Raw genomic sequence first — 26,561 nt, 5'->3', positions numbered from 1 at the left:
TTCTTGCTCTCTCTCCCATCTCTCTTGTATCACTGCCTTGCTCTGGTTTGGATTTAGAATTTAGGTTTCAAAATGATTTAGAAATAGCTTGATCCCTGAAGGAAAGCATCAGGCTGGAGTAGCACTCCTCCCTCCCTAGCCACCTACTTGGGCTCACTCTTCCTTTTCTTTCTTCCAACAATATATTTTAAATCTGCTTGACTCACACAGAGCACAGCCTAACAAGTTGTATAGGGACAGTGTCCATGTTGATCTCTGTGATTCTTTCATACAGATAAAACATCCTTAACTGACTTAGAAGGCACCTTAGAAGATGTTTGGTTCTTTTTAGGGATGAACAGGTGGAAAAGTGTAAAAATTGAGCCTGTCCAAATGGAAAACCTTTATAATTGTGAATTGTGCGTGTGTGTGTGGGGGGGGAATTACTGTTCTCATTTTTAGAAACTTGTAAACAAATGACATCTCCATAGCACATCAAAGTTTGCAAAACCCTTTTTTTCCATTACCTCATCTTGCCTCACAACAACCCTGTGTGTGTGTGTCCTACAAATATTATAATCCCATTATATAAATAGAGAAATTAGGACTGAGATTTCTCACAGAACAAGTGTCTGAATCTGAATTCAGATGCCAGTTTTCCTAATTCCTAATCTTGTTCTCTATCCTTTGCACTAGGCAGTTTCTTAAACTCTCTTTAAGACAGAGAAAACATCTATTTACATACTGGCAGCCTCCTGTGTCCTTCATTTCAGAGTCTGAGATCTTATAGATGAATCCCACCCCCCAATTCCTGGAGATCTTGGTGATCTGGTGCTTTGTAGTTGTGCTCTTTTTTCTGGTGTGAGTTGGACTAGCTGCGCTCTGAGGTCTCATCTGTCCCCAGAACTGTGTGATTCTGTAATATGAATATTTGCACAGGGTGAAATGAGACTTACGAGGGCCAACCCCTGACACTCTAGAATCAGCCTGAAGGAGTACAGGGGAAGAGACACCTCCATGTCTCCCATTTCCAGTAGAAGAAAAAGCAGCCAATATAGCCCTTGACAAGGCGTAATGGCTAGAGTAGTGGGCTTGAGTCATTAAAACTCAAATTTGAGTTCTGTTCCTGACACATTAGCCATGTGACTATAAATGAGTCACTTAATCTCTCTGGGCTTCCAGCCAGAAAAACTCATTTCTATTCCTGCTTCTGATACTATCTATGTGATGTGGGCAGGGGGTGGAATAGTAAGTGCTTAGCCCCCTCTAAAATTTAATCTGTATTGTTAGCACTCTAAAATCTAGACAATCAAACAAAATAATTCAAATCCTGATGGGTAATGTTTGCCAATCTTCTATGTGTAACTACTCACACTAAAAATTTAACAGAAGGCTCTTAAGAGTTGGGGCTGGTGCCAGCAAATCCATGGATTTGAGGGAAATCTTCTCTAAAGTTCTGACAAGTCTTTGTGACTAAACTAACAAGGGTAAGCCGAGAAAAGCACATGCCTTCCATCTTTAGCAGATTTCTGTAGAGTGTGGATACTTCGCACTTTCTATATGGGCTCTTTGACTCCCTATCACAATGTAGACATGGCATACTACTGCTGATGTTAATAATGATGATAATGACAAATAATAACAAAATTAGCTTGGATATAATACTTTTAAGGCTAAAAAAAGTGCTAGTCATATTAATTGCATTTGGTTCTTAAAAATAAGCCTATGGTAAGTGATACGCCCCCATTTTACTGAAGAAGAAATTAAAGTTTAGTGAAATTGAGTGATTTGTCTATGGGGATATAGTTAGTAAGAATTATGGTAGAGTTATTTAGGAAGACCAGATGTTTTAATTGAACATTTAGAGTCCTGAGCATGTTTTTGTGAACTCTGTCCTAAGAGGTGGGTTGGGGGAGACTCTTCTGGGTATTATGTAGAATTGGGGGTACCAATGATTTCCAAGGGAAAAGCTCATTTGGAAGCTTCCAAATCTTTCTACAGAAAGTCCATTGGTGTTTGGAATGAATGGCTTCAGGGAGGATGGGATGTCGAGTTAGAGTGGTAAAGCCCCCAGAACAATCCCTTTGACCTTTACTTTTGACTTGTTAGGGTCCCAAGAAAGGAAATCCCAAGATGGGTGTCTGACGCCCTGTCACTGACACTGGCCTCTGATGTTCACAGTAATGATATAGTTACCTCGCTATGCCCCTGATGCCCATTTCTATGGGGAGTGAGTATATAGATGGGAGTGGAGGTGGCCACTGTCAGGTCATTTGGAGGCTCTCTTTACTGCACAGAGAGTGTTCTCGTATAATGAGGAACTGAAAATTCTGACACAGTCCTTGGTCCCCCTTCTTACAGTCTCACTCCTTGTACCTCATTCACTTCTACAACTCTAATTGCTGTCTCAAGTCCAGCCTGCGGTCACCATTTCTAGTCTCCTCATTGTGGAAGCAGCATGGACCATTGGCAGGGGGGGCTAGACCAAGTGTCAGGAAGCTGTGCATTGAAATAAACATAATAATATAAAATAATATCAAAATAATAATTATGATAATCAGAATAATAAATATAATAATAATAATAATTAAGATAATATTATGATAATATAATAATAGTATGTGATCCTGGGCAAGACATTCAAGCTGGACTAAGTAACAAAGGGCTCACTCTTTGAAATGACAAAGCTCATCTTTATTGGCAATTGAGGAGAAAAAAGTTAACTATGTGAACCTCTAAAACTAGATAAGTTTAATCTCAGCTCTCTTTCCTTCCTAGCTGCCAATCAAGCCAGGACTCATTGTTGCCACTTTCAGGGAGTAATAATGGTGGTGGTGAGTAAGAACCTTCTCGATCATCACGGCAACGAAGCCATGTGTACGTGGCAGCTAAACTTCATGTCTGAAGGTTAAGCCTGAATCTTCTTGTAAGTTTCTTCTTTTCTGCCATTAGGTGATTGAACATCATTCATAGTCAGGTCTGGAGGTGATATTGAGAGGTTGGAAATCTTGGTTCCCTTGTTTAGACCTGATGAGACTAATAGAGTTTTTATGTGGCAGATGACAACTGAATGGAGGACGAGTCCAATCTCTGGCCTGGCTTGCTAGGAGGTTTGAATTTTGGAGGAGAAAATGCAGAGCCAGGATGAAATGCAGGCAGCCTACAGCTATTAACATAATAGCCTTTCTCATTGCTTCATATTTACATGGCTCTGAATATTAACATTCTGGTCAAGTATTTCTGTACTTAGTGCTGCTGCATTCTTGGATTATAGGACAATAGTTTTTTTTTTTTGTTTTTGTTTTTTTGTTTGTTTGTTTTGTTTTGTTTTTTGTTTTTGTTTTTGTTTTGTTTTGTTTTTTATTCTTTTTTAAAGACTTGTATATGTATGGAGCAATCCTGATGGACACTCTCCATATGGGAGATGCTGGAGAAGCTCCTTTTAGGAGAGTTGCAATGAGGTGCAATGGAAGAGACACTGAAGCATGGAAATAGAAAGATCTTGAAATGATTAAGGAGGTGCCCAAAAACATGAAAACCCCATGCCTCATTGACCATAAGAACACTGATGCTTTCAGTGGCTCAGTGCCCATGGTGTCTGGTCAGAGACAAAATTGTAAGTGAAAAGGCCTGGAATGGCCCCCAACCCCCTTCCCTAGACAGCAAGTAATCTACTAGAGATTAAATGTGCAGTTCTTCTAAGCATATTTCCACATTTATCATGCTGCACAAGAAAAATCAGCCCAAAAAGGAAAAAAAAATGCAAGTAAACAAACAAAAATAAAACAGGTAAAAATAATATGTTGTGATCCACATTCAGTCCCTCTAGTTCTCTCTCTGGGTATAGATGGCTCTCTTCATCACAAGACTATTGGAATTGGCCTGAATCACCTCGCTGTCGATCATTGTATAGTCTTCTTGTTGCCGTGTATAATGATCTCCTGGTTCTGCTCACTTCCCTCAGCATCAGTTCTGTAAGTCTCTCCAGACCTCTCTGTATTCATCCTGTTGGTCGTTTCTTACAGAACAATATTATTTCATAACATTCATTTACCATAACTTATTCAACCATTCCCTAACTGATGGGCACCACTCACTTTCCAGTTCCTCACCATTACAAAAAGACCTGCTACAAACAGATGGGTCCTTTTCCCTTTTCCTGATCTCTTTGGGATACAGACCCAGTAGAGACACCACTGGATCAAAGGGTCAGTACAGTTTGAAAGCTTTTTGGCCATGTCTCTAACTTGCTCTCCAGAATGGGTTGGATCATGTCAAAACTCCATCAACAATATATTAGTGTCCCCATTTTCCCACATCCCCTCGAACATTTATCTTTTCTCACCATCCTACTTGCTCTACTACCAATGGCCACTTGGGAATTTGTGAGTGTGCATTTAAGCACTTTCTGTGCAGGAGATACATACCATCCACTTGGTTCACAGTGTTTCCTGGGCACCTTTTGCTTTCCTTCTTGAGGAGACACCTTAGACATAAGTCCAAACCCAAGCATTACGTCATTTTTCCTTAGGATATCTGGATGGGAGATGCAAGGAGCTTCAAAGAATCTGAGAATAAGTGTCTGACCCATCTTCGACCTGGTCTGGGGTCCCAAGACTGAAACCTGGTCATGCCATACACAGAGGTCCTTAGCTTAGAAGTACCTCTTACTAAAAAGGAAGAAGCCTCTGGGTTCAACAACAATTCTTAATATTGGATTAAAACTATCATCTATTAAATATCTTTTGGACACATAACTTTCACGTGTGGGTTTCCTTTTCCCATTCTGAATGTACAGGGTTAGCACATAATTTCTTGTTAGAACTTTAACAATGATACTGTATGAGGATGTATTCTGATGGAAGTGGACATCTTCAACATAGAGAAGAGCTAATCCAATTCCAATGGATCAATGATGGACAGAATCAGCTACACCCAGAGAAGGAACACTGGGAAGTGAATGTAAACTGTTAGCATTTTTTTGTTTTTCTCCCCAGGTTATTTTTACCTTCCGAATCCAATTCTTCCTTTGCAACAGAAACAACAACAAAATTCAGTTCTGCACATATATGTTGTACCTAGGATATACTATAACATATTTAATATGTATGGGAATGCCTGCCATCTAGGGGAGGGGGTGGAGGGAAGGAGGGGAAAATTCAGAACAGAAGGGAGTACAAGGGATAATGTTGTAAAAAATGTTATAATTATAAAATTAGTTTAAAAATTAAAAATAAAAATAAATAAAAATAAATTTCAAAAAATAATAATTTCTTGTTAGGGGAAAACTTATCTCCAAATGAAAGTATTGAAATACCTAGAAGAAAGTGATCAGATCTTCTCATTTCAAACTCTTGGATTCAAGAATATTACATTTCATTTGCTGTAGTGTAGGACCTGAAATTAGCCACTTCTTATCTCCCCTTTTGTTTTATTTTATGTCATATATATATATATATATATATATATATATATATATATATATATATGTATATATATATACACATACATACATAAATATATCCTATAATGTATGTAATACACATATATGTATATATATGTGTGTGTGTGTGTACAAAAACACATCCTATAAAGTATGTAATACATATATATGTATATGTATATATATGTGTGTGTGTGTGTGTGTGTGTGTGTGTGTGTGTGTGTGTGTGTTTGTATCTCAGAGACAGAGGGAGAGAGAAACTGAGAGGGGAGAGGGAGAGATAGAGAAATGGAGAGACAGACAGAGACAGAGGAAGGAGGGGAGACAGACAGAGAGGGGGAAGGTAAATATGAAAGAAAGGAAGAAAATATGTTTTCTGAAAAGTTGAAAAATAGCTCTCTTTCAGACTTAAGAGAAAGGAATCCAGTAGATGAGGAGGCTCCATGGGAAACACTGTCAGTTTTCAGCTCCTGCTTCCATCATTTTTCACCATTTCCTTTCCATTGGAACTGCTTTTTAAGGTATGGATTACATTTGAAAGATGGAAACTCGGACATGGCAGCCCAGGCAGACGTTATGGCAATCGTGCTGGTCCATCAATCATGGTTTTGGAGACCCTCGTGTCCCAGGCCTAATGTCCCTGGGACCAGGTCTTGCCCTCCCATTGGCAGAGCTCCATCCACACAAGCTAGCGTCCTACCTGCAGAAGAATAATGAAGGCAGTGAAATTGATATCCCCTCTCCATGAAACAATTCCATCAACCAGATGGCAGATGGGAGCTTTCCCTGTCAGGTCCACGGGAAGGTTATGAAAATGAAAATGGAGGGGAGGGGGCCGCAGCTTTGCTTCTCCTTGTAGTTTTGTGTCAGGGGCTCACTCCAAGCACAATCCTAAAACGTTTTTAACTCCCAAGATGACATTCAGCACTCAGAGAGTTCTGTCGAGGCTGTGCTGGAAGGAGGACACTGGCTGTCTGTTGTGAGAGGTGCCTTGCCTTTTACTCATCCAGACCTCCCGAAACCCCGGCCAAAGAGAGGCTCCCGTCTTCCTGAGGCAGTGATGAATGAGTTGGGTCTAGGCCAAAGAGCAAGGGCAGGGATTTATCCCAGTTTCCTCCACTCTGGCCCTACTTATTTATGAGAGGACTGCAAGCACATTAACTAGGAAAATGAAATATTCCATAATATGGCTTTTCATTCAGCAGGCTCCGGAATAGTCATCACCGTCACCGCTCCAATATTCTGAAGGAAGAATGAGTGGGGATGCTCTGACCCTCCACCCCTTCTCCACCCCAAAGAAGAGTTTTTGTTTCACCAGGAAGTGAAAAATTGAAAGTTTGCAGTCATCGCCCTTTGTGCTGGGGGGTTAGCTCCTTTTTCTTTTTATCACTGACATTCATCTTCCCTGCCAATTCTTCTTCCTAGTTTCCATATTCTATTTAATTTCTCTCTGGGCTCTTCTAACCCTGAACTGCTGACCACTGAGCATACGGTCAACTTCACATGAATTCACTCTCCTCCATGCACTCCACACTGGGCAAACAGCATTTATCTCCTAAATGGAATTGTTCTTTCCCCCTCTGTACTTTTGTCTTTCCTCTCTCTCTACATTTTGCGATCCTTTGCGGTTGTTCAGTCATTTCAGAGTGTGCCATTTGGGGTTTTCTTGGCAAACATACTAGAATGGTTTGCCATTTACTTCCCCTGTTCATTTTATAGATGAGGAAACTGAGGTAAACAGGGTAAAGTGACATGTCCTGGGTCACAGAACTGGGAAATGTCTGTGGCTGGATTTGAACTTGGGAACACGAGTCTTCCTAACTCCCAGCCTATCACTCTATGTGCTAAGTCACCACCTAGGTCCCCATTGAAGTCCTAACTGATTATTTTTTTTCTTAGTTTTTAAAACTTTTATTATTTATTTATTCTTTAATCTCTTCTTTTTAAATTTTTAGTTTGATGTTTTCTCTCCCCCTACATATCTACTCACTCACCCACTGAGAAGGCAAGCAATATACCACTATATATGTAAAATCGTACAAAACTTATTTCCCTATGAGCCATATTTTTTAAAAATGTGAAAAATATTATACTTGAATTTGCACTCAGAATCATGTTTTCTCTGTGAGTGGACAGCAGTTTTCATCATGATTCTGGAATCAGATGAACTAAGAATTTCACAGTTGATCATCCTTACATTTCTCTTACTGTGTACAATGACTTCCCAATTTTTCTCCCTTCATTTTGCATCAGTTTGTATATAGATTTGCCATGATGTTCTGACCTCCCCCAATCATGTCTAATAGCACAACAATATTCTATCACAAATCATTTGGCAAAATCTGTTCATTCATTCCCCAGTTGAAAAGTTTCCCCTTGATTTCCAAGTCTTTGCAGGGTAAAATGAGCTGCTATAAATATTTTTTACACATACAAGTTCCTTTCCTTTAAAAAAAAAATCATTTTGGCATACAGATATTGCTGGACCAAAGGGTATGCACAGTTTTGTAACTTTTGGGGTATAATTCCAAACTGTTCTCCAGAATGGTTGGGCCAGTTCACTATTCTACCAATAGTTCCTGGAGATATCTATTTTCTCCTTCTAGTATTTGTCATTCCTGATAGGCATGGTATCTCAGAGTTGTTTTAATTAGCATATCTCTAATCAATAGTGATTTAGATCATTTTTTCATATGATAATAGATAACTTTGATTGCTTCTGAAAATCACTTGTATATTTTTGACCACTTATCAATTGGAGAATGACTCTTATTTTTATAAATTTGACTCAGTTCCTCATGTACTACAGTATATAGTTCTATATAATCTCTATGTAATTTGTCAGAGAAACTTACAGTAATTTTTTGCTATTGCTTTTTGTCTATGAATATATATTTTGTCTAATTGTTCCATTTAATTAAATATCTTTTTGCTTTTGCTTTGTCTGAGATCATAATTGCTACCCTGGCTTTTTTTTTTTTTTTTTTTTTTTAATTTCAACTAAATTAAATGAGATTCTGTTACAGACCTTTATTTTAACTCTGTGTTTTTCTGTTTCAAGTGTGCCTCTTATAAACAACATATTATTACATTCTGGCTTCCAATCCATTATCATATCTAATTCTGCTTTATGGGTGAACTTGTCCCAGTCACATTCATAATTATGATTACTAACAGCTCTGTTTCTTCCTCTTTCTCTTTTTAGCCTGTCCTTCTTCAAAAGCTTATTTTGCTTCTAACCTCTGCATCCCTTAATCCCTTTATTTTTAATCCTCTTCCCCTCCTATTTTTCAGTTTGGCAAGATAGATTTTTATGACCAATTTTACATAACACACACACACACACACACACACACACACACACACACACACTCATTTTTTCCTAGTTGAACCAATTCAGATATCAGTGATATTTAAGCCTTGTCCACCACTTTCCCCTCCATGGTAAAAGCTCCTCCTTTTCTGCCCTTTTATGTTAGAAAAATATCCCACTTCCACCCCTCCCTTTCCCATTCCTCCAGGGCATCTGTCTTTTTCATTCACAGATATAGGTTATCATTACAACATAATCCACTCACAACGAATCCATTCTTTTAGTTCTAATCCTAATAATGTTCTTATGAGTTAAATTTTTCTTCTTTCCCTGTAGGGATGTAAACAGTTTGACTTTCTTGAATTCCTTATGATTATTCTTTCATGTTTACCCTTTTAGGCTTTTTTGAGTTTTATGTTTGAATATCAAATTTTCTATTCAGCTAAATATTTTCATCAGGAATTCTTGAAAGTACTCCATTTCACTAAATATCTCCCTTTCCAAAGAATTATACCTAGTTTTTCTAGGTAAGTTATTCCTGATTGTAATCCTAGCTCCTTTTGCCTCCCAGAATATAATATTCCAAACCCTTCACTCTTTTAATGTGGAAGATACTAAATCTTGATACTGACTGTGATTCCACAATATTTAAATCATTTCTTTCTGGCTGCTTGCAATATTATCTCTTGATCTTGGGGTCCTGAAATTTGTTTATAATATTCCTGAAAGTTTTCATTTGGGGATCTCAGGAGATAATTGGTAGATTCATTCAATTTCTACTTTTACTCCTGAATTTAAGATATCATAATTCCCTGCTAATTTCTTGAAACATGATTTATAGGTCTTTTCTTGTTTTTTTTTTCTCATGAGCTAATTCACATTTTCTTCTATTTTTTCACCTTTTGGTTTCATTTTACTCTTTCTTAGAGGTCCAAGAGCTCACTTGCCCAATTTTAATTTTCAAAGAATTCTTTTCTTCAGTAAGATGTTGTAGCTCCCTTTCCATTCAGCAAATTTTGCTTTGTAAAAAGTTCTTTTCCTCAATGAATTTTTGTACCTCTTCACTATTACATCAATTGTATTTTTAAGGGGTTACTTTCTTTAGTATGTTTGTACCTCTTTTATCAAGCTGTAAATTTTATTTTCATAATTTTTCTTCCATAAACTTAATTTCTTTCTCTAGTTTTCTTTTACTACTCTTATCACTTTCTTTACTTATTCCAGGAATAAGTTTTCACACTATTGCCTTCTTCTGAGTTTATGTTTTGGTCTTCTTGCCTCTGTAGTAGCCTTTATGTTTAAGTTCCTTTTTTGTTGTTGTTTTCTCATTTTCCAGACAATTTCTTGAGCATTAACCTCATGATAAAGTTGGGGTCTGGTCATCTGGGGATGGGGAGACTTTCTTCTTTTTTGTGTTTCTGTTTTCAGATCTAGTTTTGAGGGTCTGTAACTTTTGAGTTTTAAGGTATTGTATTCTGGAACAGCTCTTACCTGTGCCCTGCTCTTTATTGAGGAAGAGCCTCTGGTCCCCTGCAGCTACAAGCTCTGGTGCTCTTCATTTCTTTGGACCCCCTTATTGTCCCAAAGCTGCTGCTATCACAGCCACAGCTAGTGTTCTCTGCCTACACTCCAAACTAACATTCTCCTGTATGTTCCAGACCTCTCCTGCTGACCTTTTAAGTTTTCATAGGTCAGAAAAATGTCTCCCCTTTGACCTTTTATTGGCTCTGTGCTCCATTTCTAAATTTTTAATTTAAATGATAGAAATCCAAAGTCTTGGTCTGTGGTTGCCGTTTCCCCTGTATTTTGGGTGAAATTCAAATGGAATTGTTTGTTTGTTTTTTCCACTCCAGACAAATTGGCTTGACAGAGGGAGATGCTCAGAAAGGAACTTGAGCTCTTCTGCAGGGTGGCCACGAGGTGGACTTAAAGTGGATGGGCCATTGATAGTCAGTTTCTGGCCCAGAGGTCTGAGGAGGAGCATTACATGGCTCCTACTTTTCTGGCTCCACCATCCGGGCCAGCTCTGGTCCTTTTGTTGCTATTTCCCTGTGCACTTAGCGAACAGTTCAAAGTCAACCATGGGCTTGGATGTTGCTGAACGAGTCTCTCCTGTCTTGTGTGGAAGTGCAGAGCAGAATAATGAATCATCAACTTGAAAAGGAGCAGCGTGGTAGTAAAGGCATTCCCCCTGCTACCATAAAGCCCGAGTTTACGACTGCACATGTGGAGGGAGCCAGCAGCAAGGTAGAGGCAGCTTTTCTTCCTCCACATTATTCACCCCTGGTGCCATTTTCTGTTCCATTTGTGGTCCGAGGGTGTCTGAGCAGCACATTGGGGTTTGGGGTATAAAACATAGCTGTGCTTTTAAAACACAAGGGCTGGGGGTGGGACGGGGGAAAGGCTCAGCCCTGGGCTGCTGGCCTTGGGGTCAGCTTCTAGAGCGAAGAAAGAGGCTGAGTTTATGTGAGCTAGCAGCGTGCTCTGGGCCAGCTTAGGCAAGCACAGCTGGGCCCAAGGCTCTGGTCACACTACAAAGTTCTCCCTGGAGAAGGATTGCAGAATCTGGTTTGAATTTAAAGTGGAAGTTTCAAGGCTGATGCCTTTTTTTTGTTCCTCCCTTTAAATTCTATTCTTATGTGGAAAATAATGGTTAGGGTTTTGGGGGGAAATCGTATTTTATGCATCTGGAATTGCAAACAATGTGTGCTCTTGACTGCTATGGATGATTAAGATTATGATATACGAGCATTTGATAATATTACATGAATACGTTGAAGATCTGTGATCTGGGGGGGGGGGGGGGGAGCACAGACTGGGTCTCAAGCCAACTATAACCTGAAAGGTAAGTCCCAGATGGGAGGGAAGCCTTTATCGATGGAAAAGTTGATCAAGTAAAAGGTAGGATTTGAATCTAGGTCATCCTCACCCCAGCTCCACTTTGCAGTGCCGTGTTACTCTAATTCTAGGCCATCGATCAGAATTTGATGCCATGATTTAATTACCAGGGTTTCCCTACTGGGAGTTGCCCCATCAGTGAAATGATAGACTAGGCAAGCATATGCCAGCCTCCAAGTCAGCCCCTCCTGGATATGTCCTGACCAAAAGGCCCTGGGCAAATCACGCCATCTCACAAAGTTTACAAACCATCTGGGAGACTGGAAACTTCACAGAAAATGCTGGAAAGATCTCCACATGCCAGAAAATCTACACTGGCAAAAGGGGAGCCCTCTTCAATGAAGGAGCTCTAGGTCTGGAGTCAGGAAGGCCGAGTTAAAATCTAGCTTCAACTACTTGCTAGGATTGCCACTATCCAAGTCATTTAACCTGTTTGCCTCAGCTTCCCCAGCTGTAAAATTAAAAAAAAAAGGAGTAAAAGCAACACTTTCATCTCTGAGTGGAGGATTGAATGAGAGGTGCTGAGCATGGTGTCTGACATCTAGTAGGCATTATCTAAATACTTATTCCTTTTTTCTTTCCTCCCCTCTTTCCCAATAAAATATCTCATCTTTTTTATTTTTTAAATGAAAACTAAAGGCAATAAGGGAATATCTTGACCTTTGGCTTTCATGTTTTCATTTTAACATGATTAATAGAAATCAATAGCCTTGGTCTCTGATTTTAAGCACTTGGCATTCCCACTGCACTTTGTATGAAGTCACAAGATTATTATGTTTTCAATAGTCAGGACAAACTGGAACGATAATGATGCTTAGCGAGGAACACTAGAAAGGCTACCATTGGGTGGTGTACAAATTGCTTTGAATATAATTATTATGATTGTTATAATATTGTTTACAAATTGCTTTAAATACAATTATTATAACAATTATATATACAATTATTTCTAAAATTTTATCTATACATAGTAATTATAGAGTTGGAGCTGGAAGGGACACCAGCAGTGAGCAAGGTACCTTTTTCATTTGACAGAGGAGGAAGCTGAAGTCCAGAGCACCAAAGTGACCTGGCCCAAACCACACAGGGAGTAAGACCTCAGAGATTCGAATCCAGATCCTCTGATTCCAAGGTTTTCCCATTGTACCACAGATCTCTGATAATCTTGTTATAGTTCATTTATTATTTTTTCTTATGTTCATTTAATGTAATTATGTGAAACATTTGTCTCTTGGCTGCCATGTTGATTATGTTACAAAGATTTTTCTCTTCTGAAGTATTTTGCAGGCTCTCAAAGTCTGTTTGTGCTGTCTGCTTTGGCAGAAGTCACCCTCCCCTAAGAAAGGAAGATACTTGGAATCAGTGTCTTTCCTTCTTTCCATTTCCCAGGGTTTATGATTTGTTAAACAAAATGGGTTGGAGTTGCTTCAGTCACAGAGATTCTTCTCTTCTTCCCCCTTTCCTCCAGTGTGATATTTTTTTAACTTCTACTCTACCCAGTCTATGGTCTGTGAACTCATGACAGTGATTATGGAGCAGCTGAAATGTCTGCCATGTTATTTCTTTTCATATAACTTATATGATTTTTTTGCGATGTCATGTGTTGCACATCACTTCTAGGTCTGGGATTTTAATTCTAGATCTAGGCATCTCAGTTCCTAAAGAGAGTGTGTGACTTGTAGACAGGAGGCTTCTGAATCGTCTATGAGTTTTTGGGCCCTTTCCTCTTATTTTCCAAAACTATTTTTCATTCTCATTCCCCTTTTGCAGTGAAGTTATGAGCATTAATAGTGCTGGAAAGAGCACATGAATCAGAGAGGCTGAGTTCAAGGCCATAGTCTATCACTTATAACAGTGAGACATTGGACAAGTTGTTTGACTTGTGTAGTTCACGTGCTGATAATGATAATTGTGCTTACCACTATATGAGATCTAATACAGAGTGAATCTATATACATGCATACACACATTATATACACAGATATATATATGTATATATATATATATATATATATTTATATATACACAACTCCTTTATACTCTTCTGCTTGTCAGCACATGGGACATGACTATCTTGTGTTCATTTGTTTACATAATAATCTTGAACATGTCAAATAAAGATGGCCAAGTATTCCATGAAAGACTGTTCATTGTTGACTTTGAGTTCATCTGGAGAAATCCTACTCTAAAGCTGCTTCTTTAAAAAAAAAAAAAGATTAAAGCCTTAATTTAGCCAATACCAAAAAAAAAAAAAAAAAAAAAAAAAAAACAACCCTAGCATTTCCATACAAAATAGAAGCAGAACCATAAGTTGGTGCATAAAACCATGATTTTACAATGTGACTTGTTTGATTTTCTCTTTAAGAATATGATGCAATTAACTTCCCGTTGATCTGTTTCCTATAACGTTTATTCTGTTCTCTTCTATATATTTGCTAAAATGTGTCACCCTCTCTTTTTACTTTTATTCTTTCTCCTTGGCTCCTTTCTTTTTGGTAATCTCATTACTAGCTGGTTTTCCTCCCTTTTCCCCATCCCAAAGAAAGACATAATAAAAAAATTAATAAACAAAAAACCTTTGTCTCAGAGATCCACTGTTAAGTAAGACAAGTCCCCACATAAGCCACATCAGAAAATGTGTTTTTCTGTATCTTGAGTTTATCACCTCTTCATCACGAGGAGGAGAACATATTTCATCAATAGCACTTTGGCATCATGGTTGCTTATTTCAACTGAACAGAATTCTAAGTCTTTCAATTTTTTTTTACAAGTGGCCGATATTACATAAATGATTCTCCACATTCTTCTCATTTCACCATATCATTTTATACAAGTTTTTCTAGGTTTGTCTGAAAAAGTCCCTTTATTTCTTAGGGTGCAATAACATCCCTTTACATTCACAGTCATTCCACAATTGATAAACACACTTTTAGTTTAGTTCTTTACTACTACAAAAAAGTTGTTATAAATATTTTTTTCTGTGCATGGTCCTTTTCTTTTTTCTTTGATCTTTTCTAAATTTAGATCTACTCTATTATTGGGTAAAAGATTAGTCAATTTAAAGTTAGTTTCAAATTGTTGTTCAAAATGACTAAATTAATTCAAAGTTTCACCAGAAGAATATGAATAAGTCTATTTCCCCAAAGCCCCTCCTTCAATGGTTATTTTCCTTTTGATTTACCTCTCTAGTTTTGCTAATATGATGAACATGAGCTAGAAATTCAGAATCATTTTAAATTTTCGTTTTACTTTTTATATTTGCAGCATTTTTTCATATACTTGTTGATAACTGTTTCTTTCTTTAAAGATTACCTATTGACTTACTATTTTGCACACATACATATATATGTATATATAAATCTGTTGCTTATATCTCTTGGATAAGAGAAACTTGCTGCAAATAGTTAAATCTTTTACTTCTGAGTTAAATTGCATTTATTTTGTTTATGTAAAAAACTTTACAATTCTATATAATCAAAACCATTGTTTTTTTTCTTTGTGGTTTTCTCTAAACTAGTTTGGTCATGAACTCTTCCTCTCTATTTCCAAAGTTTCTTTAGGGAGTGGATTTGACCCTTACTTCTTGAGGGTTATGCCAGTTGGTCATAAGTTCCGGGAGAATCTTTTAAACTTAATTGACAGCATATACAGGTGATGTCTAAGAACCAGCTTGTTTAGATGATTGCAAAAGATCATAGATTTTCTTAGAGACCAGGACTGCTTAAACTTTTTTCCATTCATGACTTTTTTTTTTTTTGGCCAAGGAATTTTTATATAAATCCTGAGAATATAGGTATATAAAATAAGTACACAAATCAACATTAACTGATAATAAATTACTATTTCATGACTCCCAGATTCATTTATATAATTCATATTGGGTTGTGACCCACAGTTTAAGAAATGTGGTATAGACCATGATAACTTATGAAATAGATCAAACTACAAACTGACATGACTTCTTTATATTCCAGTAGTTGCTACAGCAGAAGAACCAAAAAGAAGATAGCATATTTTTTCTTCTTATGGCCAATAAGAGGACCAACAACCAAAAGAACTGAAGTAACTACGTCCATTGTGTAGCTTTTACTACTGATGAAAACAAAGTACATAAGGAAGTTGTAGATAGATGGAAGAATTCCTTTTTTGTTCTTTACAGATAAAGATGCTTGTAGAGTTGAGATCACATTATATTCCAAAGCAATAAGAATTAACATTTCATGGAGACATTAGATCAACATGAACTTGTGCACTGGGGCAGCGAGTGTACTTTTTTGTGATCTGTGACACAAATTAACTTAGATACCACATAAATCATCAAGATGGCACAATAAAAGCTTTCAAATATGTTCATAAAAACTGAAATATGGTTTGAAGGAAATGAATATTTTTAAAAGAGTAAAAATGTAAGTACCCACAATAAAAGTTTGGTAGTAGTGACTACCTGTCTTACCTTCACTAGAACAGTTCTCCCATCTGTCAAAGGAGGATAATAGCACCTGTGTGATTCATGCTGAAAGGTCATCATGGTCAATATTCTGTTAACCTTTGAATGAGGCAGAAATCAGACCTAATTTAAATATTAAAGCTATCTAATCTCTATATTGTGCTTAGAAATTTTGAAGAAGGCATTTTATTTTTTTTCCTCATAAAAAAACAGAAAAAATTAAAGATGAAGAAATTAAGGCTAAAAGAGGCTGATTGATTTGCTCCTAGTCACACAAAGTATCCAAGGAGGGAATCCAGTCCCAGGTATCTTCTGACTCTGACTCCCATATTCCATGATTATTGGTCTCTCATTGGCTCAGCCTTTCCAGGGCATGTATTTGAAAATATTATTGCTGTATTTTCATCCTTTACACTATGGCCATGTCTTGACCTCCTCCCAACCCATTGATTCCCATAAAAAAAAAATGCCGCTATGATTATTTCCAAATATATATATATATATATATATATATATACATATATATATATGTATATATATATATATATATATACATATATATATGTATATGTATATATATATATATGTACATATATATGTATATATATTACATTATTTTAAAAATTCTATTTAAAGTTTTTATTTCCAATTTCTATCCATCTCTTTCTTTCTCCCTCTCTTTCTATTCCCTGAGATGATACGCAATTAGGTAGGTAATTTTATGTAAAACACTTCCACATTAGCCATCTTGTATGAGAAGACCCAAATAAAAGGGAAAAAATGAAAGGGTAAAATATCATGTTTCAGTCTGCATTGAAACAATAGCGCTTCCTTCTCTGGAGGATGATAGTGTGATTTATCACTAATCCTTTGGAATTGTTTTAGATCAATGTATTGCTGAGAATTGCTGTCATTCACAGCTTTTCATCAAACAATTGCTGTTATTGTGCACAGAATTCTCCTGGTTCTGTTCACTTCACTCAGCATCAGTTCTTGTAAGTCTTTCCAGGTTTTTCTGAAATCATTCTGCTTGTCACTTCTTATCGCACAATAATATTCAATTACAATCACATACCACAGCTGGTTTAGCCATTCCCAAATTGATAGACATCTCTTTGGTGTGCAATTCTTAGCCACCAAAAAACTGCTAAAAATACATTTGTAGGATAGGTCCTTCATATTTTTTTTTGGCTGTTGTTGGGATATAAACTCAACAGTATTGCTAGTTCAAAGGGAGTGCACAGTTTTATGACTCTTTGGACATACTTCCAAATTGTTCTCCAGAATGGTTGGATCAGTTCACAATTCTACCAACAGTGCATTAGGGCTAGTTTCCCACATTTTGGGTCATATTATTTGCTTTTATACATTAAAATAGATAATCTCTAATCCAAATGAATTATTCATATGAAATGTTTGATATGACTATTTTTAGTCATGTTCCCATCCCCAGAAAACCAGAGCAGGGTTTAATAGTGAGGTTTCTCCCTTCACCAAAAATACTCCCTCCTCAGCATAAAGCCAGCTATCTCCCTCTCCATCACAAAGGAGCCCATGAGATTTCATCATGCCCTCATTCTGCCATGCTTTAGGTCTTTTGTTACCACAGTTGATAAATATCACGTTTACATGGCACCGTATCCATCAATCTGTCAGTTACAGAGTTGCATTGCATATATATTAAAAAACAAAACAAAAAAAAAATTTAAAAAACCAACCAACAGGCACACATTGGGAGGGGGAAGCAAGGCCACTTTGACTGCCTTCATTTCAAAGTTCCGCCAAGCCACGTTGGGCTTTTGATCTGTGAGCTATTAGAATCCCTGGCTGCACCAGATGAAAGGAGTTAGAAAGTCCCAAATCATAACCGCAGTCCGATCAGTAATTCACTGAGCAGGTAATTTGCAATGACTCGCCAAGCCTTTGATTGCCCAGGGTTTATGGCTATTAGCAGTTTCCCCTTTCAAATTTGTATGCTTCCATACTTCCTTTCTGACCCCTTTTTCATCATTTATGGTCCAATTTGGGAGTGAAAAAATCTAACGGCTTGCCTGGAATATGGCTGTCATTCAAAGCCCCGGTGCGTTCTGTAGCACTTTGACATTTGGGATGATGAAAAAAACGCCAAAGCAGGTGTACTGAACACTAACCAGGTTCCCTGAACAATGCTTTATGGGAGTCCCACCGGACCCGTGGGCCGTAAACCGGTTCAGGCTTGAGTTTTCGCTATCGATTTAATCGTCCATCCAGAGAAGCAGCCCAGAAATTCACTTTAAATAGAGACCCCGTAACAGTTTCATTCTGGCTGGCCTTTGTCCATCTGCACATGGGAAGAGGAGCCACTTCAGAGGCAATCAGAAACGGACAATACTGAAGCCTGGTCCACACACAGTGACTGGACACTGAAGCATTTCTAACCGCTTTTGTGATGGAAATCAATCATGGACATCTCTCTGTCATCAACGTCAGATACAGTAATATCTTCTATATAAGAAGTATACGTGGGATGTTGGTGGAAATCCTTCTTTTTAGAAATCCTCATCTGTTGGACAGGTGTGCGTCCTCTCCCCACCCTGCCCTCTCTTCTTTTCTTCCACCCCACACCATTTTGCCCAGATCTTTGGAAGTTAGCAAATGTCAGCAGGCTACAGTTGTCAAATCAGGGTAGAGCCCTGCCCAGGGAAAGTCACCAACTGGAAAGTTTGTTTGGCAGGATTCCCACAAAGCATTGTTCTGTTAGTGAACCTGGTTAGTGTTAGGTACACCTGCAACTGCTCCATGGCAGACTCAGTTGCTAAGTTGGTTAAGTATTATGATGAAGGGCAACAACAACAGTTACTGTAAGCACCAAGAGTCCCGGTATTCATTATGAGATCATCCCATCTAAGAAAGAGTTTGGGAAGTGAGAAAAACAAACGACGTGCAGCAGAACAATGGTCACTGATGATAAAGAGAGCTGTGTGCTATTGATCTTAAGAGATCATGGAAAATGGCAAAGGTGTTGCAGGGTAGGCATAAAGTGAGTTAGAAAAAACCTTTTTGAGAGGGGAAAGAAAGTGGATTAGGCAGACCAGTGGACTTGGATTTCAGTTTTTTTTGGTGAAATTCTAGCATCCATTAAAAAGTTGGTTTATAAGCCCTTAGGAACAGAAGCAGTGATCACTAAAGCCAACAGAAGTTTATTGAACACTGGGTATGTCAGACTAATTTCACTGCCTTTTTTGATGTTTTTTTTTCTTCTAGGTTTGCAGTGGGATTAAAGTGGAATCAAGGTTGTTGTTGAACAAATGTGTGTGTGTGTGTGTGTGTGTGTGTGTGTTTCCTCTTAGTTGAGCAGTGAGAATACCTGGGATACTACGTCATCATCTGGGGCTTTGGGTACATTTAGCAGTTCTGGATTTCATAGTCTGTAGTGAAATCATCTCTTTGATTTGGCTGGCCCATCTAAAATTTCGAAACTGATGGTAGCAGAACTTTCTAATGGATTATATCTCTCTTGAAATGGGATGGATTCTCTGAGGAAACAGAGGTTTCCTCATTTTAGACAGTTTCAAAGTTGTTGAGAATAGTGTAGAAGGGATTCCTGATTAGCCAGAGCTTCCCAAGTGTCCCTTGGGATTCTATTATTCCTAGATGATCATCTGAAGGATGCTGTCTATACAATAGCAGATAATTTTAATATACGTAATTAAATGAATTATTTTAATATATGTGGTAATTTCATAAATTCATTTAATTTAGCAAGTTTATTAAGCACCTGCTGTGTGCAGAGTCCTCTGCTAAGCTGGAGTCCTAATAGATGCCATTGACTTTAACACATTCAGGGCACTTTACATACATAACCTTTCCATGATGCAGACATGCTTTTTGTGCCATGAAGAACATGGAGAAATCTCCACTTTGGTAAGAAGAAGCAGCAGACCCAAACGACATGTCAAAGGCTGTCGTGAGGTAGCTCAAGTGGAAGAGATCTCTCTGAAAGCCAAGGTCCCAGAGAGCTGAGACAGAGCTGTCCACCTCAGCTGTGCTGAGGGCTTCCCTCCATATCTGCTATATCGCTCATGGACTAGAATTTGCCTTATTTACAATCACACTGGTGAAGATAGAAAGAGGTCATTCCCCAGAGAGGAACAGGGGAGAAAACAAGAGTAAAGTTTATTGTAACTTTGAAGAATTGCATGTCAGCTACCCAGGCCATTATTGTATCTCCCTCCCTTGTATGGAACCTTTCATGGTTCCATGTTGGTCATAGGGGAGTTTGAGTAGAAAGGTACTCCAGTGGCCACCAAGTCCAAGTCTTTCAACTTTACCAATGAAGAATCTGAGACAAAGTGTTAGGTTCTTACTAAGTGCTAAGTTGGTAGTTAACAATTCTCTAGCTCAGAATTCACACCTTTAAAAGCAGCAAGTTCATTGGTTGTAAGTAATTCCCACAAGCCCCTGAGAATACCCAAGAGCCCATTCTCTGGGAGGATAAAAAGAGGCAACATTGAGCCTGGAGAGCAGTCCTGGATTAGGGAAGGACAAGACTTCCCGAGGGAACTTCAGGGAAGCTCGAGGAGATTCAGAGCCAGGATTCAGGAAGAAGAGGATTCGAGATTATACCTTCGCTCTGGCTGGAGGCTCCAGAAGCTTCCCAAGAAACCTGATCACAGAGAAAAGGATTCACAGAAAAGAAACCTCCTCCCAGAGAAGGATTACAATTGAGAGACGACAGGAAATTACAAATTGGCATCCACAATGTGGGGCAAGGACTTATGCTTATCCTGACATTGACTTATTCTGAGCCCTTCAGAGGAGCTAGACCGGACCAACGCAACAAAGGTTAAGTGATTTATTCAGGATCCCCCAGCTAACAAATGTCTGAGACTGGATTTAAATTCAGGTTTTTCTGATCCCATTTGGATTGTGCCATCTACCTGCTTGAAAGAATAAAGTGACTTTTCTGAGATCACACAGATAGGAACAGTCAATATTTAAATCTAAGTCCTATGATTTCTAACTGCATTAAGCAACTCTACTATTGTCTTTGGGATAGACCATGTGCTGTCTTCAAAGACCAGCCCAGTTTAGTTTGCAGAGACACACCACCACATTTGTCCTATGGTGAAAGAATTTAATTTGGTTCAGTTGGCAGAACTGTCTGTCTCTGTCTTTATTTATTTGTTTCTTTTTCACTTTCACGCTCACTGGATGATGGAGATGGAAAAAACACATTGGATAATAATGAAGGTAAAATAAAAACAAAAGACATTGAGTGAATTTTCCATAACCTCATTTATATAGTATTTAACGATTTGCAAGATAGTTGGCAAACATGTTTTCTCATTTGACACTCCCGCCTACAAGTAGACACTGCAGGTAAGAGGATCCCCATTTTACATATGAGGAGCCAATTCTCAGAGAGATTAAGAACAAGGTTAGAAGCTTGGAAGTGTCAGGAGAGGAGGCTGCTCACATCTCTTGCTGTTGTCTGCAAAGACATGACTGATCTCCCCTCCACTTACCAACTTGACATGGAACTTCCAGATCCTTCGCAAGTAGTTTCATAACAAGTGTTCATTATCTGCCTTCCACGTGGGCTGCATATAGAACGATGGGAATGGGGATCAGGCTGAATTGGAAGCTTCCATCCTCTTCCAAGAGGGAAGGACACTAGCCTTGGTGCTAAAAAGGCCTGGATGGACATCTGACCTCAGCCACTTTATGCCTGTGAGACACTAGGCAGGCTACTTCATCCTGATGTTCCTCAGCTGCAAAAGGAGGATACTGGCCTCTCAGCTTCCTTAAAGTTCTCAGCAGAAGACCATGATGTGGAAGTCTGTGTGTTGTAAAGGGACAGTCAGCCATGTTTTCTCCACTGTGTCTGACAGGCTGTGTAAAATTTCAGAGTCAAGTGGAATTGCTCTGGAAAAAAGCTTTTTCTTGATTTGTTTATCAAATAGGCAACAAATGCTGTAACTATATAGACTCCTTCCAGGTAGTAGAAAGTGTTCTCGTGTCCCCTGCGGGCCTCCGCCATTTTTAAGAAAGCAGATCCGTATACAATCTTGAGATGTAATTGTCCAGAGCTTAATTTACAATTTTCAGACTCTCACATTTATTAGGCACTTTATAGTTTCCAAAATACTCTCCTCATCCCACCTCTCTATCCCCCTTCCAAAGTGGTCTGGATGTTATAACTCAGTTAAGTGGCAAGAATCTTCTAGTCTCTCTCCTCCCCCTCCTTCAAAATAAACCTCCGAAGCACCTGGATTTATAAGGAAACCCTGACAGACCATTAACTCTGAAAAAGCAGCAAACACTTCCATAATAAAAATAAATCGTGTGTCCAGTAATCGATGCTCAGACTGGCCCCGTTTTATTTATAGATTCCGAGGTAGGGATTAAAGCGGAATCAAGGCTGCTGTTGACCAAATTTGTGCCTGTGCGTGTGAGTATGTGTGTTTCTTCTTAGCTGAGTAGTGAGAGTGTCCTCCATCCCAATCAATAAGGTTTAAAGGCTCCGCTGACTTTAACCCAGACCAGGTCCTTGTTTGGAGAGTCAGCTAAAGAAACACATGTGCCTTTAAGAGGTCTTGAAAGAATTTACACCCATGGCCCATTACCCTTCCCCAACACCCTGCCGTTCTCCCAGCCCAACATGTGCTGCATGCATATATCACCCTGCCCCTCTCCCCAAAGCTCTCTTGACTAGAGGGCTTTTAATGCCCACTTTCTCAGCTGAGCTCAGGAGTGATTTGTTTTACATGCCACATTAATCCTTTCCACATTTCCAGGAGGAGGCGACCACAATTCCACTTGTGAGGTGTTTCCCAAACACAGTGAGAGGAATAAAGCAGCAGGGTCCCAGACTTGACAACTTCCCTCCAGGCAGCTGACAAAGTTGGTTCTCGTGAGTGGGCCAGGCTCTTAAAAACAGTCCTGGTGCCTGGCCATCAGGGTGGGCCAGCCTTCAGGTGGGCTGGGGGGCCAATTATCAGGCTGCGAGTTACCGACGAGTCAAAGGGGCCCCCGGCCTCTTTGCAGACTCACTGTCCAGTGAGGGCTAATGGGGATTAAGCCAATGAAATTATGAAATAATCTGGAGCTGACATAGGAAAGGGAGAAGTAGGACCTAAGGTAGGTACTGCAGCTTAGGGAAAGCAATGGAGTACGTGCCTTAGCATCTCTGTAATTGTAGGACTAGAGCTTTTTAGAAATGGGCAATTAGTGTTCAAAGCCTGGGCTTTTATTATGTGGTAATTTTACAGTTTTGACTTTAAAGGCAACCCCCAAAATCAAAAGACCAAATGAATTTCTGTCAAGCACTTAAGGGCTTTCTGCCTTTAGAATGTTCATTCCACATTACCAGAGGAAGGTTTAGAAAATTGAGCCTTGTCAACAGGGCTAAGGGAATGGACCGACCAATTATCAGACTGCTCATACATGTCAGCACGGGGCTGATTTTATTAACAAGTTCATATTATACGGGCCTTTTTGCATGTCGAATCCAACTGTACAAGCAACTAGAAGATGCAAGTTAGGCGCCAATTGGAGTCTAATTTATGGCTCTTCCTCCATAAATTTTACTTGTGGCCTTGATCGGCTGATGTGAGTTGTAAATTAGAATGTGGGGAGAGGAGCGTGCCGTCATTGAGGCTCCTAATTTTTGCATGAAATTGATAAATCCATGACCCTCTCCAGATCATCTCCATGGCCCTATGACAAGACAAGCCATTCGGTCTGCTAGGAAAGCTTTAGTGCGACCCTGAAAGCTTTAGCATCCCTTATTCCCATGGAAAGCCAGTTCCTGAAATCACAGGATGTCTCCCTTTCTAGAAATAACCCTGCTCATTTCTGAGGTGAGGAAATTGAAGCTCAGAAAAGTGCAAGGACTTGCTAAAGGTCAGCCTGAGGAAATGATAAAGATGCAATTCCCACTCAGGATCTGTAACTCCAAATTCAGGGTTCCAAATTAAGGAACCTCTCTGCTGCATCATGCAGGGTTCCCCATTTCCACTAGCTCCTACATTTGAGTGCTAGACAAATAAATAGACTATTCCTTGCCCAGGAGAGCCCTCCCATTACCTCAAGATATCTGCCACATAAACCATTTGTTTTCTCTAAATTAAATAGTATCATTTTCTTTCATCTGGAGTTCTCTAGCTTATCACTATGCTGCCTAAAATGTGTACCCAGGAATGAAATCAGTATTCCAGCTGTGATCTGAGCAGGGCCAAGTACAAAAGATTATCATAATATTGATTTAACTCTGGAAAGGACCTCCAAAGCCATGGACTCTAAGCCACTAACACGCACTGTTTTCTAACCTTTCTGGGGCCATGAAACTTGTCTGAATGCACTCTAAGATCAGCTTTCTTGACTGGCATTTCTTACTTTTCTGACATTTGGGAGGATTCATATGTGTACATTATGTGGTGATATTTCCTCACTCTCATAAAAAGTCTTCAAGCTAAGGCTAGATGTCCATTTGGAGTGACTTAGAGAGTGGATTCTTTAGGTATTGCCTGGATAGATGAGCCCTTTAGGCTCCTCTTTAAGATTCTGTGATCTATACTCCTGCCCTAAATGTTCTTTAAATCATTATGTATCTAATGAGCTGCCCAATGACCAGACATGGACAGAACTTCAGCTCCATGCAATTATGTACCTATCGATTAGAAATGATGGCTATTGAGTTCTCATTCAACCTTAAAATTCAGTGATGAAAACCTTTTTTGGTGGGAAGTGGAGAAGGGCTTATAAGTCCCTGTTCATCTGATTATCATCAAATCATCATCAAATCAAAATGTTTTGATAGGATTTCTAAATAAAGAAATAAAGAAACGGAGTCAAGATCTTGGAGACCGTGAAAGACAGGAAGATTTCTATTTCCCAACCTCCCATAGAAATAAAGGGGAAAAATCACTGTTATGTTAACAATTCACACACACAGACACATACACATAGACATACACACACACACACACAATACAAAACAAAACAAAAAATTAACCAAAAAATTTAAATAGCAAATTAAATAGCAAAATCTAGTGCTGCTAAATTTTTTAAATACTTGGGATTATTAGCTAAGATAGCAGAAGCAATGAAGATGAAAAAATTGCCTACATAAACTATGCTAAAAGAAATCTTCAGGTAAATAAATTATATATATATATATATATATATATATATATATATATATACATATATATATATACATATATATGTATATATATATGTATGCATATATTGTTTCCATTCAATAAAATTAAGCACACATCAAAATAAAACAGAAAAACATAATGTTAAAAAATAAAAAGAGAAGGAAATTGAATGGAGATTATGCAAATGGAGAAAGAGTCTTTTGTCAAATCAGATTTAGGAACACAATGTGTGGGAATGTTGGGTGTCTGCTGTGCTCTGACTTAACCAAATTGTAAGAAAATGTCTAAGGGACTCACTCATCCAGGATCTTCTGGCTGTAAATAGTTATAGGTGGATTCTGAATAGAAGTCTTTCCTGGCTGCAGATCCAGTGCTTTGTCCCTTGTTTCTCAAGGAAGAAGTAAAAGAAGGAAAATACAGAATATTACTTATTTAGGGCAAAAATAACATTATTCCCTCTTCTTGCCTATTCCCCTATAATATGGCAAAAAGAAGCAGTAACAGCCTAGGACAAAAAATCAGTTGCTGAGAATATGGATAGTTATTAAGACAAAGTAATGGGTAAGTTATATACTTAAATTACACTAAATTAGAAAGATTGCTTTAATATAAAAACTATAAATTTTAAAACCTAAGAGATAAATTTCAATGCATCTATACATGACAGAGAATATAAATTGATCTCAATTTATCCACTTTTTGTGTTCTGCAGTTTACTGGTCTTCTTTCTGTATCTCACTGAGGAATTACTTTGAGTTTTACTCAAGTATTTTTGTGAGATTTTGATCACCCTTGAAAGTTTGTTTTAATCTCATATGTTCAATCCAGAAAAAAATAAATAACTCTTTCCTTTAACTTTTTTATTTTCTTGATTCTATACTTTTGATGGATCCTGTCCCTTTGGACCAGTATGACTCTCTGTTTCTGTGGAAGGCTTTTTATAGATTTTTCCCTCTGACTATGTATAGATGGCAGCCCAGTTGTTAGAAATATCCACTGAAATGACTAACTGCTCTTTAGCCTTTGGTGATTTTTTTCAATTTCAGTAAAATTCAGTCTTCAATATTGGCCTCCCGGCAACATTCCAGCTAAAAGATCAGCTTTAAAGGAGAACGGCGTTGTTTTTCAAAGGCTGAAATTAAAAATATAATAATAATAATAGCAGTTCAGAATCGAAACCTTCAATATTTTTTTTCCTTTTCCTTTGCTTATAGGTTACAAGAAGCAAGCAGTCACACAAATGAATACATCTGGGATTATTTTCAAGTTGTTATTTCCCACCAGGGAAAATATTTAGAAATAAGACTCATTTTTTTTTCCTGCAGCAACTAC

At 38.3% G+C, this 26,561-nt stretch overlaps 1 long non-coding RNA gene across 1 annotated transcript; it reads left to right on the top strand.

The window, feature by feature from the left end:
• The first annotated feature begins 2,853 nt into the window (after positions 1–2,853).
• Positions 2,854–4,736, top strand: LOC141542991 (uncharacterized). The gene is made up of 2 exons (XR_012482294.1): positions 2,854–2,905; positions 4,511–4,736. It is a non-coding gene; the product is annotated as an uncharacterized LOC141542991 (long non-coding RNA).
• The last annotated feature ends 21,825 nt before the right edge of the window (positions 4,737–26,561 follow it).

This window comes from Sminthopsis crassicaudata, chromosome 5 (assembly GCF_048593235.1).
Source record: "Sminthopsis crassicaudata isolate SCR6 chromosome 5, ASM4859323v1, whole genome shotgun sequence".
NCBI lineage: Eukaryota > Metazoa > Chordata > Mammalia > Dasyuromorphia > Dasyuridae > Sminthopsis > Sminthopsis crassicaudata.
This window is presented reverse-complemented; position numbering and strand designations above follow the sequence as displayed.